Here is a 15,633-nt window from a genome sequence, read left to right as displayed (position 1 = left end):
TCTACTGAAATGGCCACCATAATAGGAGAGTGCGACGTGTAAGATGAGAAAGCACAGGTTGAATTGTGTTTCATGGATGTAACAATGTAAACCAGTAGGGAAAGCATCTATAAACTGATGATAACATAACTTGTTGGGGAGGGTTGTGCCTAATATCCCAATCCTTCTGGAGGGACATAGAAAAATGTATTGCTGGCAAAGGGGAAGGGCCAAGTCTATATTGAGTAAAAATATCCCTACACTGCTCTGGTTGCCCCTTTGATAAAAAAAAGGAACAGTCCCTGAGTTCAGAAAATTACATCAAACAGTTGTGTCATATCACAATATCCAAAATTTAAGACGATATCGATGTCGATATAATATCGATATATTGCCTAGCCCAATGACCAAGTCAAATTAGCTCAAGTCCCAAGTAAGTCTCAAGTCATTTGGTCCAAGTCTTTTTTGTTGTTGTTGTTGTTGGTCAAGTCCTAAGTCAAGGCAAGTCCCAAATCAAGTCCCAAATCATCTTTGATGTTACGGGTTGCCATAGCGAGGAGTTTGACTGACAGCCTGTCATCTGACAATTGCATACCGGGGAGCTTTTTGAGTCGTCCAATCATGATTCACAATTTTCTGTGAATAATTTAATGTGATAAATTTTGCATTTTCCACTCCAATGACAGACTATATTCAGACGTATTGCAGAAGTATTGCACAAACATTGACTAAACTGTCAAGATGAATTGGGTTTCAAGCCCTCACATTGATATTCCATCAACGTGATAACATAATTTGATATTTAACAGCCAACATTCAAACTTACCAATACATGCAAGTCATTGAGTCCCCATGCTTCAAGTCCAATCGAGTCTCAAGTCATTTATTATTTGCTAAGTCAAGTTGCAAGTCATCAAATTGGGGACTTGAGTCGACTCCAAAGTTACCAAGTCCACATCTCTGCATAAAAAGTATAAAAAATTAAAAGTAGACTACTCATGTGGAAAAATCAGGGTTGCACATAACAATTATTTTCACTGCTGATTAATCTAAAGATTATTTCCTAGATTATAGATTCCATTATTAAAAAATGTCATATATAAATGTCATAAATAGTGAAAAAGGTCCATCCCAGTTTCTCAAAATCAAGGTGATATCTTTACATGTCTTGTTGTGTCCATCCAAACCCCAAAGATATCAGTTTTATGTGATATAAAATACAGAAAAGCAGGAAATGTCCATATTTGAGAGAACGAAACAACATGTTCTGCCCTTTTTGCATGAAAAATATTTTTATCATAAACAATGCATTGTATTTATAACTGTCAAATAAATGTAGTAGAGTTTAAGCTGCAACGTATCCCTCTAAAATGTTAAAGTATACAATGGCAAAGCATCAAGACACTCGAGTACAAGTACCACAAAACTGTACCAAGTGCAGTAGAACTGAAAGCAGTGGCTGCGTGTAACTAACTATCATAGAACAACTTGAAGGCCTTTAATGTACAGTATGTGCTGCCTGGGGTACATGGTAGGGAGTCACTGGTCTAGTGAAATCATTTCTGCCAATTAAGAGAACATAATATTTTATGTGACCCCAGCAGTCTACAGAGGAAATTCATTAAGCCTTCAAAAGGCATTTATGGCAGGTTACAGTGTCCTGGATTATGACTCTCATTCCTAGGCGATGAAGTTTAGCAGAGAGCCAAGGCTTATCTCCCTTTGCTCACTACATAGATATGTTTAATCACACAGGGCTGTCTTTATAACACTAAAGAAAAGTGCAGATTTATTGCAGCAGTGAGCAAAAGCACTCTCCTCCTCACTGCTAATGCAACCTGAAGAGTGAGTCGGAGCCAAGAAGGGGAGTCTTCTTCTCTGCTTCCCTTCAGGAGTGCTGCTGATGACGGTATGAAGAACCACCAGCAGGCTCAATTTCAACAGAGAGGAAAGTCAAGAATACTCATGAAATACTTTAAGCTGAGAGCTCGCAAACAGCCGTGAGTGCACGCAGCAGAAGGGCCTGCGCTCCGAACACTACAGCTTGAATCTGAAGGCCGGGATGTATTACCATGCAAAGCCTCGCCAAAGGCCGTCATCTCTTGAGACGAGGCAGCAAATATTATTTTCTCTCTCTCACACACACCATGCAGCCAAACATGCCACCTGTTCATGTGAACCAACACAGCAGACGCAGACTATGATCATTAAAATCTAACTTCCATGAAAGAGATTCCAGATTTATCTCATTGTGCCAACAAAGAGCAGCAAATCTCACCTGCTTTATGCATGTGATATCTACAGAACCCTCAGGTGGGTAACATACTTTGATATGTTTACGCATCGACCGAACGGCCTAGTATCGAGTGTCAAAAAAAATGCCTTGTGATTCAATACCTAAGGACTAAATCTCATCAGCGCCAAATGAGCCAATATGAGCTTTCGCCGTGGCCAACGTAAGTGGCCTGATGTTTATGGTAGTACCACTGACCATAAATTAATTACATTATTTTAATATAGTCAGTTGTATATTGTGAAACAAAGTGAGCCAGTCTCAGACATGGGACTCCTGGCCTTTAAAAAGGTCCCATGGCATGAAAATCTCACTTTGAGAGGTTTTTAACAGTATTATGAGTTCCCCCATCGGATAGAAATGGCCCTGGGTATCCTGCTCTGCCTTTGAGAAAATAGCAGAGATCTGCTGAGCTGGAATGTTGCTTCTTATGGAGATCATAAGGGGCAAGGTTACTTCCACCTTGCCCCCCCTCTCTGCTCCTCAAAAGCTACAGACTCACGATATGATGACACATCCTAAGGAAAGTGTATACAGTATTAGGGGACCACTAAGGTCTATATAAAAGAGACTTCAGATACAGTATTAGGGGACCACTGAGGTCTATATAAAAGAGACTTCAGTTACAGTATTAGGGGACCACTAAGGTCTATATAAAAGAGACTTCAGTTACAGTATTAGGGGACCACTAAGGTCTATATAAAAGAGACTTCAGATACAGTATTAGGGGACCACTAAGGTCTATATAAAAGAGACTTCAGATACAGTATTAGGGGACCACTGAGGTCTATATAAAAAGAGACTTCAGATACAGTATTAGGGGACCACTAAGGTCTATATAAAAGAGACTTCAGATACAGTATTAGGGGACCACTAAGGTCTATATAAAAGAGACTTCAGATACAGTATTAGGGACCACTACGGTCTATATAAATAGACTTCAGATACAGTATTAGTTAGATTAGATTCAACTTTATTGTCATTACACAGGTACAGGTACAAGGCAACGAAATGCAGTTTGGGTCTAACCAGAAGTGCAATAGCAGTAAGTGCAGGATATACAATGGTTCCGTAATTGCAAGACATGGATATGTAATGAATTAGGGGACCACTAAGGTCTATATAAAAGCATTCAAAGAGCACCATGTCATGGAACCTTTAATGAAGCTTCCAATAGCCATTTGCATAATCATTCCAATCCAAGAGACTAGCTAAGACGTCCAGCTTTTTACCTCCTGCAACACTGACCCAGGGGCACCTCTGAGCCGCTGCCATCTATCTTGCACAGTTTGCATATGTCTGAGACTTTGTGGCTAAGCAATAATCACCTCTGTGTTTGGCAGTTGTCTCCCTATTTTGGCCTCCTCTTTCCAGTGTTATTTGATGCTATTTTTACAGCTTATTTTGCATTTTCCCTTTCCACTGTAAGCTACCTTTTAATATTTCTCCAGCAGCAAAGAAGATTTCTCCCACGGCTAACACCGGCATCTAATTTTCTATACATGTGTAAGTTCTTCCCTCACTATGCAAAAAGGAGGCGCAAAGACATACATTAGATGTATTTTCTTCCTTTACGTGTGGCCTATATTTTTATTGTCTTTGATGTGAGGGAACGTCTCATACAAAAGCACAATTCTTTGAACATGAATGTGCTACCAACTCCAAATTAGAATATAAACCAAAAAAGGCAGCAAGGTGTGTTTGCTGCAGCACATAATTAGATCAGTGTTGCTACAGTACACATGGTGGCCTAACATTTAAGCCATGTTCTGCCTATAAATGGAGAGGTAATTTGCCTGTCTCTTTGGAGAAGGAAGTGCCATTCCCAAAGAAGAAGTAGGCAACAGAGACCAGCTGGTCGTCTGAGTCATATGTGCAGTCTGCTCCGGAAACAAGCGCTCCTCCTTTAGCTAAAAGAACAATGCACCATCGCTGCAGCACTGCCCTGCGATGGCTCCTGAGCTACAGTAAAATACAGTACACACATTACACGTTTTAAACTATGAATACCAACTTTTGCCTTCTAACACACATTTAGAGTCCCTTCATTTAGACACAACAGGCTCAAGAACTCTTTCATATATCGGTCCATCCCGTTGCTAAAGCAAATCAGTGAGCTGTTAATGTAATGTTCTACTAAAGTTCTTGAAGGCTTAACGAGACGATCGCCTCCGTCAGAGCTAAATTGACAGAACCGCTCCTGTGATGTGAATCGGTTTCAGCAGAGGAGAAACAGAAGGGGTTGAGTGGGCGAGTTCTGGCTTCCACCAGGTCCCAGATTATGCAGGCCCCATCTGAGCTGGCAATAACACATTCCTTGTCAATGCCTTTAATCTTAATGCAGTTGGCAAAGGCCGTATGCTTTCTCATGGACTCCAGGAGCTTGTTGAGTCCAGGGCAGGATCTCCCACACACACGCACCTGGACGCAGAAGAGACAGCCATTGGCTTAACAGCCCACACGAGGCTACTGACACAGCACTCTCTCTGGAGGCTGCGAAGCCCAGGCTACAGAGCTATTTCTATTCATGCCCTATTTCAGCCACAACCAGTCCTACTTTCACTGCATCTCGACTGTTATCAGAAGGAAACTAGACACACACACACACACACTTATGCAGCAAGGAACCAAACCAGCTCACATTGTAACTGCAGCAGAAATGCTTTTTATTCCGGTCTTGCAGACCTAGAGTGTAATCATGAATATACAAATGTTGCGTGCGTGCGTGTGTGTGTTAGAGTCTCAAGGTGGGTTCATTTCTCCTCCCCGGCCTCATTCTCTTGCTATCTCCGTGGCTGCGGTCAATCCCAAAGTTGTGGGTCGACTCGTGTGAACAGGTAGCGTCCTGCGTCCCCTTTACAGCAGTACGCACATGGACTTCACATCAGTTTGGTTGCTAAGACAGGTCCTAGCTGCTTAAATGCACATATAAACATAGATGATTTAACGATGTTGTCATTTCTAATGAGTCATAACATAGGAGAGTAGGGCTGGGCATCGTTCAAAAATGTTTGATTCTGATACCAATATCAATACCGTGACTTTTCAAAACAGATTTCTAAATATCTTTTTTTTTTTTAACCAATTTTATTAAAAAAAAAAAAAAAAAAAAAACACTTTACGCCATTATTTATTTTCCAGCTCCGACGTGTGTAACGTTGAGTTTCTCCTGCGTGTCTCTACAACTTGTAACGTTAGACAGCCAATCACAGACATTATTAGAGCTCGGTGGAAGAATGCTGCATGCTTATTGGCTCGCTGATGAGATTTACTCCTTTAGGTACTGAAATTGGGTTTTGAATGACAGGGTATATTTTTTTGATTGGTCGGTGCCCAAAATGTATTGAATTGTGCCCTTAACATGAGTCAGCAGCTGCACGCTGAGTGAAGCAGTGAAGGGTGAACATCTACCGGCCCCTCATGGATGAACTGCGAAAAGGGCGTCACCTGTTGTGTTGTGGCTCCCTCTGCTGGCAGGGTTTGTGTAAGATGCCAACTCTGTTTCAAAGGAAGCAGCCAGAATGGGACAACAACAACAACAACAAAAACAACAACAAGATGATGGGGACACGGATGATCAAACTCATAGAAGCAGGACTGTCACTTTTTGAGTTAAAAGAATCAATTTTCTAATTAAATATCAATCATTCATTTGACAATTGAGCCAGGACTGGATCTTTTAAAATATGCCTTTTCACCATTTTTTTTTTGGGGGGGGGGGTCAATGATAAAACAGCTAGAAGAGTCTGGTAAGTTCAGAAAATGAAATGACATCCCTTTACTGTAATGTAGCCATTAAAACCAGGAAAAGACAACACAATCTAAGACATATGTAGTCAATATATATCAATATAATATTGATACATTAACCAGTACTACTAACCCTAGTATTGTCTTCCCGTCTACTATTTTTACACTTTATTGACACCGTTTTTTGACGGTTTTAATCCCTCTGGTGCTATTTGGACAGCTTTGGACGCCTTCTTTGAGACACTTTCCTACGTCCTCACTTGCTGTCTTCCTCTGGTTTGTAAAGCATACACATTATCCCCCAACCTCTAGGCTTCTAACCAACTTCACTTTTGTTATTTGGGGGGGGGGGGGGGGTTCGGTCCAAATGTTTGATATAGAAACTTTGAAAACGAGGACAACAGGAGGTTTAAAACTATCATTAGGAGGATAGTTTTAGGACCTTAGGAGCTTTTAAACCAGGACATGATGTTATCATGACAGGCCATTTTACATAATTAACCCTTTGGCCTTTTAAAATACATTCATATTTTGCTCTTATATCTTATGAACTCATAAAACGCAAGAAATATGGTCATTTCAAAAGGATCCATAAAATCCCAAACTCCTATAACTTTAAGCAACACAAGTCCTGGGAGAAGCAAAACTAAATATACACAAAGAATGTAACTTAACCTAGCAAAAACCTAATTATTCCACACCTAATTAAGTTTGCTGCCAAACAACTGCATAAAAAGGACAAACACACAGCAGCTAGGCTACATGTTAACATAAAAGCCAAAACTGACACCTACCCATCGGGAGCAGAGAGGAAACGCAACACACACCGCGTGACCGAGGGCGCGTGGCCAAGACTACATTCAAACCACGCTCAGTAGTAGCAGCGACACGTTTTTATGTTTTAACCAGGATGTTTTATTACCGCGAGATTACAGGCACGTCTCTGCTGACTGGGTCTCACCTGTGACACAGCCAATTAACAAGAGACACACCCACCAAACATTGCACTTTTCCGGGGATGCTGACCGTTACTGCGCAGCCTCCAACTGAGCTTAACGACGTCGATGTGACGTGAGCAACGTGTCTGAAAGCTGTAAGTCTTCTGGTAGCTGTGCAAGAGAAATCTCAATCATTCCAAATCAGCAGAGACGGAGAGGTAGGTTTATGTTAGGAGATGACATAGGCTCAGGCTAACTATTGCAAACTAAGACATTTTTACATTTCCATAATGAGTTCATGGTCTCAATCGTTAGTTTTAAGTCTTCTGCAACACAGAATGATGTTCATTTTCTTGGGTGTTTTAGGGCGCGGCTTAGATTTTATTACATGTGGTAAATGTTATGATAGATGGTTAAGTTAATTTCTCAACAAAACTGGAAGTGGCGCTGTGATTTCAATATGCAGCCGTGATTAAGGCTGAATCCCATTCCTTCCCCTTACCCCTACCCCTTGGCCCTTCCCCTACCTTTTGCGCGTTCACGCGGCACCTAGTGCCGGTCCAATACGTATTACGAGCTAGGGGTAGGGCATGGATCAAGGGCTGTATACCCCTACGGATCTAGTGTGGACGCGACCTCACTAGAAAACACACAGGCAGTGTGTGGCTGCTGCATCAACCAGAGAGACACATGAATGTAAGTACTTTCAGCTTTAAATAATTGATTAAAAAGTTACGACAGTCTTGTTTTGTGGTCTATGCAGTCCTGTACATGTGTACCCATGTTCCTAACTGAAACTTTTTAAAAATCGCTAGCTTGCAATGCTAACGCTAATCGCTAACGCTAATCGCTAACGCTAACGTTGAACAGTCCCACATATTTCTGCCTTGAATGGACTGTATAGATCGCATAGATTGTATAGCTAGATATATATTAACGGTCTATGATACATCGCTACGTGCCTAACATATACCGCCCTGTCTCACACAGGAGGACACAGCAGCTGATCCAGGTTGGGGCTGAAAACGAGCAGACGTTTCCTAATTCATATGTTCATGTTGTACCCATTCATTATTGCATTGGTAGCCTACTATTATTGTAATAATATTTAATTAATTCCTGTTCATTGTTCATGCACTTGTTATATTGTTGTTGGTTTTGATATGGGACACTGATGATATGTGAGGGGGGGTTACTGGCCAAAAGGCTCCAGACTGGTCTGGAATATCAGAGCAGCTGTAGCTACAACAGTGTAGTGTGTGTGTAGTTTGTTTGTGGTCTTGTGTGTATTTTTTTAGTTTTACACATGAGTGCCTTTTATTGTGTGCGACATGTTAGTTATGGTTCTAATAGTTGACAATGGTTCTGTAACATTATTTTATGTAACGTTTTTGCCTGTTGTTCAATTTATCACCAATAAAGACAGATTTTTGTCAAAAAAATTTTTTTGTGAACATAAAGCTTCAAAACGGTGAAAAAATAAAAAAGATAACACACACATGTATACAGGGTGTATAGATGTTATGTAAAATGAGAGTTTTAAATTTTGTATTGAAAAACAGACCAAGTACTACACAGAAAGATTGCATACAAAGGAACCTAAAAAACTAAAAATATAAAACTTTTGCCAAACCCACACAATCAACAGCCCCTAGAGGCATTTTGGGGTTTTGATCAAACTGTATGGTGATGTCACAAGGGGTCCCAACATGGGGTATGTTTTCACCTTACCCTTCCCCTTTTGGCCCCTTTAAAAGGGGGGAGGGGTAAGGGGGGAAAAAATAAACCCTGAGGGGTAGGGGGAAGGGGGAAAGGGAAAGGGATTCAGCTAATACCGGCTGCCCCGGGCCGGCAGCGTTTGAGCCTTTGTGTGATATTTCCTGATTTTATTTTTAAAGGTTTTCCTATTTTCCTTATTTAGGTTCAAAATGAAAAAAAAAGACGTATACACAAAGCTACCCAATTTTCCCCTTATTGATATCTGGGGAATTGAGGGGTGTACAATTTGTGGGAAGCATTTTTGGGGGAAAAAAAAAAAAAATATTTATATTTATGGGGGGAAAAAAAAACCCCCCACACGCCCCGATGTTAAAAAAGGGGCATTCTTGCCCACATCATTTAAAAGTAAAAGTTGAAGAAATAATGTAAGGAAATCAATCAGATTTAAGAAGCTTGTCAACAAATAAGAGGTTTCTTTCCATTTTTTTGGCAGGCCATAAACATAAGTCCTTAAAATGATTCAATATCTTTTATTGTGTGACAATTAGTTCTGTATGGCCTTTGGGTCTTTGAAATACTTTACAAAACCAAAAAAATCTTTTAGGCCCATAATATATGATTTTTCTTTAAAAAGAAAAAAAAAAAGTAAGAAGATGAAACTTGCAACCCCATGACGCCCCCGCAAAGCAAGGGTTAACTTTTGAGAAATGGGGGGCACAAAACAGAAGGTCTGGGTGGGGGTCGTCTGCCAAAAAAAGTGTTTTTGATTAGTATCCCATTTCCTGCATTTCTACATACATTTAGAGGGACCATGGTGACAGAAAATCCAGGAAATAACTAAGTTGATCATAATAAAATGATGCCAGAAAGAATAGTAGGCTACTAAACTATGTATAAGAAAAATATGTCTTACTGTCTTTATTGCTTTAAATAGGAGCCAATCACCAAGACTTATAAATAAAATAATATCAAACTAATTTGAAAATTGGGGGGGGGGGAGGACACAAACAAGATTTAGAAAAATGATGCCCTAGTAGTGTACAACAATGTTTAATAAAAGAAACTCATTTGGGGTTTAATTGTACTTTTGTCGTGTACTTTATGTGAATTTAAACTATTTTTCATCTTCATTCCTGGACAAAAAGATCCCGGTGACATTTCATTTGATATGGTAAAGCCGACGTCTTTACGACACATTTCAACAGGCCCTCTATTTAATACTTTTTGCATAATGTGTCGTGAATTAGAGCTCCTTGACACTCGGAACAAAAGTGAGGTTCATGCTAGAGCGGGCGCTGTTCAGAGCCACCCGGCACAAAGGTCTTTATCGGGGTCGCGTTCGGCTCGGCAGACCACCCAGACACATTCATGACTTTGTACTCCCGGCTTTGGCCCCTCACGGCAAAGGGGGGGGGGGGGGGGAATAGTCATAACTCTCTCTCTCCGACATAAACGACCTGTGGCACCTTCGCTGAAAGAGTCTCCAGTTCATTCCCTGCAGCTGAACACCAGGGTGGCATCTATGGCTGGGTGAATTATGCCAAACATGAAAGGCACATAACTGCGATTCAAATATGCTCAAATATGCTCCTTGTGCGTAACGTTAATCTTTAAGTAGGAAGCATGACCAAAAAACACTGGTCTCCCTTCATGCACCTCAATTCTAAAGTGGACTTATTGTTCTCCACCCAAAGATCAAGACCACTTGTGCCCGGCAGAGGGCAGTATTTAGAAGAGAATGATGGGTCCTCTTTGCAAACTGTTACTGACAAAACCACAGAGAGGCCCAGGATCCTCAGGTCTAGGTTTTGGCAACAGGTGATCCTCTAATTATGAATGACATCAGGCAAATTGTTGTAATCTGTGTAAAATGTCGGCAGTGGTGGAAGAAGTATTCAGATCTTCAGTAAAAGCATTAAAGCAGAATACTCTGCTATGAGTAAAAGTCCTGGATTGAACATGTTACTTATGTAAAAGTATGTAAGTATCATCAGGAAAATGTACTCAAAGTATTAAAAGTACTCAATGCAGAAAAATCCTCTCATTTTAGAAACTGGAAACGATCCAAACAGTGTTTCAACCAAGTGTTTAAGGGTCTAATCATTTCAGTGGGACTTCTTGATCTACATACTGTTGGGTACTTTAATTTTTGATAAAACATAGTATTTTATAAACCACTTGTGTTTTGTGTTCAAAAATCTTAATGTGTAAAGTAACTAGTAACTAAAGCTGTGAGTGCAATATTTCTCTCTGAGATGTAATGGAGTAGAAGTAGAAAGTGCCATGAAAAAAAAAGACTCAAGTCAGATACAAGTACCTCAACATTTGTAATTATGTACAGTACAATGAGTAAATGTACTTAGTTACACTCCACCACTGCATGCCGAGGTAAGTCAAACATGGTGGTTTGGGTTGCTGGGGACCAGGGACGTGCACAGACATTTGGAGGAGCCATTGCTCTAATCTGGAAAAAATGCAACCCCCCCCTTCAAAGATGGAGATGTCTCTACATTATAATTCTGAATAAGTACTACAGTATAATATTCCTTTGAGTTAATAATACTGTTGGCCGCAGCAGCTATCTTTTTCCTTATTACCCTTTTACTGGCATGTCCATTTTATGGGAACACTCACCAACCTCGTTATGTAGCCGTCTGATTGGTTGAGTGATGCTCCGCACGCTGTCCCCCCCTCTCTGGTCTGGAGACTTGTGGTAGGCCTCATCTTGAATAGATGTATTAGAATATGAATAAAGTAACTTAGACAGTATACTGTACTTTTCACTGCTAAAAAACTGAACACTGACACTAGCGCTGCCAGTTGACCTTTACACTGTGGCCACAATGATTCTGGTTGATTTTGGTTGAGATAACTACGTTATGATTTGGCACCATAAATCATATTTATGTGTGTATGTGTGTGTGTGTGTGTGTTTGTGTTATATATATATATATATATATATTATAAAAGAAGAATTACAATATGCATCTCACAGCTGGGCTGCTGACAGTTTGAATCCAGCTCTGCAAAACTGCAGCTCTTTTAGCTGCTCCTTTGAGCTCTTTCTCTCTCTTCTTCAGTCGTCTTTGTTGTGAAGTCATACTTCAGCACACAAAACATAACATTAGGCTACAATTTATTTATTTATTTCAATGCAAAGTTTGTTACATTAACCAACTGTGACATTAATGTATCATCTAATAACAAAGTAAGGCGACTTTCACTACCACTGAATCAGACTGTTGGCTGAAAACTCACGTAGCATATTGACTGTAAACAACGTAATCTCAGCTAAAACATTTTGGTTCCCAGAACGTTCTGGGAACGTTTGTTTTTGGTTGTGGGAATGTTCCCTGAAGGTTAGGTTTGGTTCAGGTTGTGTTTTGGTTGCATTAGAAAGTTGGTTTAACGTTCTGGGAACGTTAGTTTTTCTCAGAACATTCACCTAATGTTGCAACATTTAGAAAATGTTCCCCTAACGTTGCAAGCTTTAGAAAACGTTCCCCTAACGTTCCACTAACGTTGCAACCTTTAGAGAACGTTCCCCTAATGTTCCCCTAACGTTGCAAGCTTTAGAGAACGTTACCCTAATGTTCCCCTAATGTTGCAAGCTTTAGAAAACGTTCCCCTAACGTTCCCCTAACGTTGCAACCTTTAGAGAACGTTCCCCTAATGTTCCCCTAACGTTGCAAGCTTTAGAGAACGTTACCCTAATGTTCCCCTAATGTTGCAACATTTAGAGAACGTTCCCCTAATGTTCCCTTAACGTTTCAACCTTTAGAGAACGTTCCCCTAACGTTGCAAGCTTTAGAAAACGTTCCCCTAACGTTGCAAGCTTTAGAAAACGTTCCCCTAATGTTCCCCTAATGTTGCAACCTTTAAAGAACGTTCCCCTAACGTTCCCCTAACGTTCCCCTAACGTTGCAACCTTTAGAGAACGTTCCCCTAATGTTCCCCTAACGTTGCAAGCTTTAGAGAACGTTCCCCTAACGTTGCAACCTTTAAAAAACGTCCCCCTAACATTGCAACCTTTAGAAAACGTTCCCCTACTGTTCCCCTAACGTTTCAACCTTTAAAGAATGTTCCCCTAACGTTCCCCTAACGTTTCAACCTTTAGAAAACGTTCCCCTAATCAGGGCAAACGGGCAGTTGCCTAAGCAACAAAAGCCGTACCTGTGCACGTCCATGTACCCAACAGTTCATAGATCTAAGTCCAGCTGATATGATTAAACCATTAAACACTTGGTTGCTTGACAGAACTGTTTGGGTCGTTTCCAGTTTCTAAAATGAGAGGTTTTTTCAGCATGAGGTACTTTTACTTTTAATACTTTAAGTAGTAGCCTATTAGTATTTTTTACAGTGTGGTATCAGTAGTTTTACTTAAGTAAAGGATCTGAATACCCTACTTCTTCCACCACTGGTCTTGAGACCCCACCAAGTCTCACCCATCTTTATTATCACATTTGAGAGAAAATACAACTGCAAGAACCAAATTTGTTGTGTATTTTGAGTTTTAATAAAACCTGTAATTCTACATCAAATCCAACAATATTTGAGTAGATGACACAGAAATGGAATCAAAACATTAGAACTCTGAACCTTTTCATCTTTTCTCCTTTTTCAAAGTCTGTATGAGACAAAAAGAAAGCTAAAAGACACAGTGTGGGGTCTCTCTAAGCAGTAATAATATTATCCACGCTTGAATTACCTAAGCTTTCCTCTCTAATACTTGAGTTTGAAACCAATTTGCAAAGCAGGGCACCAATTGAATATTACATTTTGACAAAAATAGAGGAAAACCCATTATTCTGGTGTGTAGGCCGCTCATGTTTTTGTCAGTGGCTCCAGCGATGTGTGGCGGCCCGGCAGCACTCCAGTGCGGCTGTGGCTTTTAGATGTGTCTGATTGGCTCAGCTGGTGTTAGCACACGGCTAATTGGATAAGCTTGTAATCTTCACAGCACCACTACGTTGCCGGATCCTAGGTGAAGGATTACATAGAAACCACAGTGTGAAACGATTTGTTGAACGCAGTTAAACATCTGTCCTTGTGGAAAACTATGGGCTGAGCAGGGGTGTGTGTGTGTGTGTGTGTGTGTGTGCGCGTGTGGGAGGCGGGCCTTGGGTTGGCCACAGTGTTTTCTCAAATGCCCCAAATTTTTTCTAGGTTTTAAAAATGACTTTAACTTTGTGTTTCCCCTCAGTTTCTCTGACTGGACCGGCAAATCAACGGAGCAAACATTCTATACTACGGAAATATCTCCATTTATTCTGCCATCTCTACTAAAAATAGGTTTCAAGATTAGAAATGCTTTTTACAAGGACCTAACTTTGGGTTCAACATTGGGGGGTTGAGATCTCCAGTTATCTAGGGAGGTCCCAGGACATGTATGTACAGTATGTAATTACTAAAAAAGCGTTAAAACATTGGAAAAATTGACAAAAAAAAGCGCCAAAAGCCGACAAATGTGGAAAAAGCACAAAAAACATCATTTTTTCGTCAAAAACATGGGAAAAATCGAAAAAACCTTGAAAAAGGTTACAAAATATCCAGAAAAAGCAACACAAACATTGATACAAGCCGCATAAAACATTGAAAAAGAACAAAACCTGAATGGAAAAAGCCTATTCTTGACGCCCTCCCCCCCCCCCACACACACACATAAATTACTCCTATGGCTGTTAATGCCAAAATCCTACCCTACCTTTGTTACGTTGCCTAACTAAAAAACAGTAACCTCAGACAATCTTTGGCCCTTTTTAGGAGGTAGGAGTGAAAATAAGTAATCCCCAACATTAGTTCAGGTTTCAGAATGATGAAGACAGTTGGAGAACAGTTAGATATAAACCAAGATGGTTCTTTTCCTCTGCATTTATCATGTTTTTCCCAAATGAAGTACAGATTTCACTATCAAATATTTAGAAAAATAGTGCATATGGCGGCCGTAAATGGTAAAAAGTGTCCCCCGAATATTTACCACGTCTGGCTTTGCTCCTAGGAAATATATATTGAATTATTTTCTTTGTTTTTAACACACTTTTGGTTTTAACATGCAGGATGTGCAAGAAGCAGATAGCTATGGAGTTTTTTTTTTTTTTTTTTGTGTCGCCATTTTGTAAAATCATCAAGAGGTTGGAGATTGGAGATTGCAGACGTCTCCCACTTCTTAAGTTCTGTGTTTTCTTCTGGCTGTGTTCTTTGGGTTCTCCTCCTTTTGGATCAAGGTGTTTAGTGTTACTGTGGCAGGACATAAAGCATGTACTGTATGTGTTGACAACTCTGGTATGCACTCGTATCGCCCTTTTACAAAGAATTTCACATGATGTAGTGGCAGCGCAACATGATGTTTTTGCAAAACCCCACTAAATACGATTTTCCTCATTTCACCTCATTGGCTGAGCTCGGCTCGCAGATTAAAAACATTCGTCAGCCATCGCTGACAAAACACAGAAGTGTTTATGCAGCGAAATCCATGCACGTAAAACACTGTGATCCATAACTGTGATTACATCTCCAGTGTGTGCTCAGCGAGGGGTTTTGCTATTACAACATGCTTCATACTTCTACTCTGTAAATATTCTATTTGTCAGAAACTACAGATGTGTTTCCACATGTACAGAAACGTACCTAAATGTATACAAATTACACAGAAAACATGCAAGTGTACTGGTGGCCAGGAATGCCGCGCTACCATCTCACTGCAAAAAAAAACAAGATCTTACCAAGTGTAGTAATCTAATTTCTAGTCAAAATATCTAATAACACTTCCTGTGAGACACTCGAAAAATAGATTTCAATCTCAAGGGACTTCCTGGTTAAATAAAGGTTAAGTAAAAAAAATAAAAATAAAACATCACCTAACAAATGATATTCAGAGGAACATGGGACCGTGCTTTTAGACATGCCAGTGATGAAAATTTTAAACCAATCTTCTAAAGCCATTCAGTTCAAATC

At 40.1% G+C, this 15,633-nt stretch overlaps 1 long non-coding RNA gene across 1 annotated transcript; it reads right to left on the bottom strand.

The window, feature by feature from the left end:
• Positions 1-840: 840 nt before the first annotated feature.
• On the bottom strand, positions 841-14,671 carry LOC116702418 (uncharacterized). Its single transcript, XR_004335162.1, has 3 exons — positions 14,660-14,671; positions 6,143-6,147; positions 841-904 (listed from the first exon to the last, which is right to left on the bottom strand). It is a non-coding gene; the product is annotated as an uncharacterized LOC116702418 (long non-coding RNA).
• Between the last annotated feature and the right edge of the window lie 962 nt (positions 14,672-15,633).

Source organism: Etheostoma spectabile, chromosome 15 (assembly GCF_008692095.1).
Source record: "Etheostoma spectabile isolate EspeVRDwgs_2016 chromosome 15, UIUC_Espe_1.0, whole genome shotgun sequence".
NCBI lineage: Eukaryota > Metazoa > Chordata > Actinopteri > Perciformes > Percidae > Etheostoma > Etheostoma spectabile.
The sequence above is the reverse complement of the archived record's forward strand: the minus strand, read 5'-3'. Positions and strand labels throughout refer to the sequence as shown.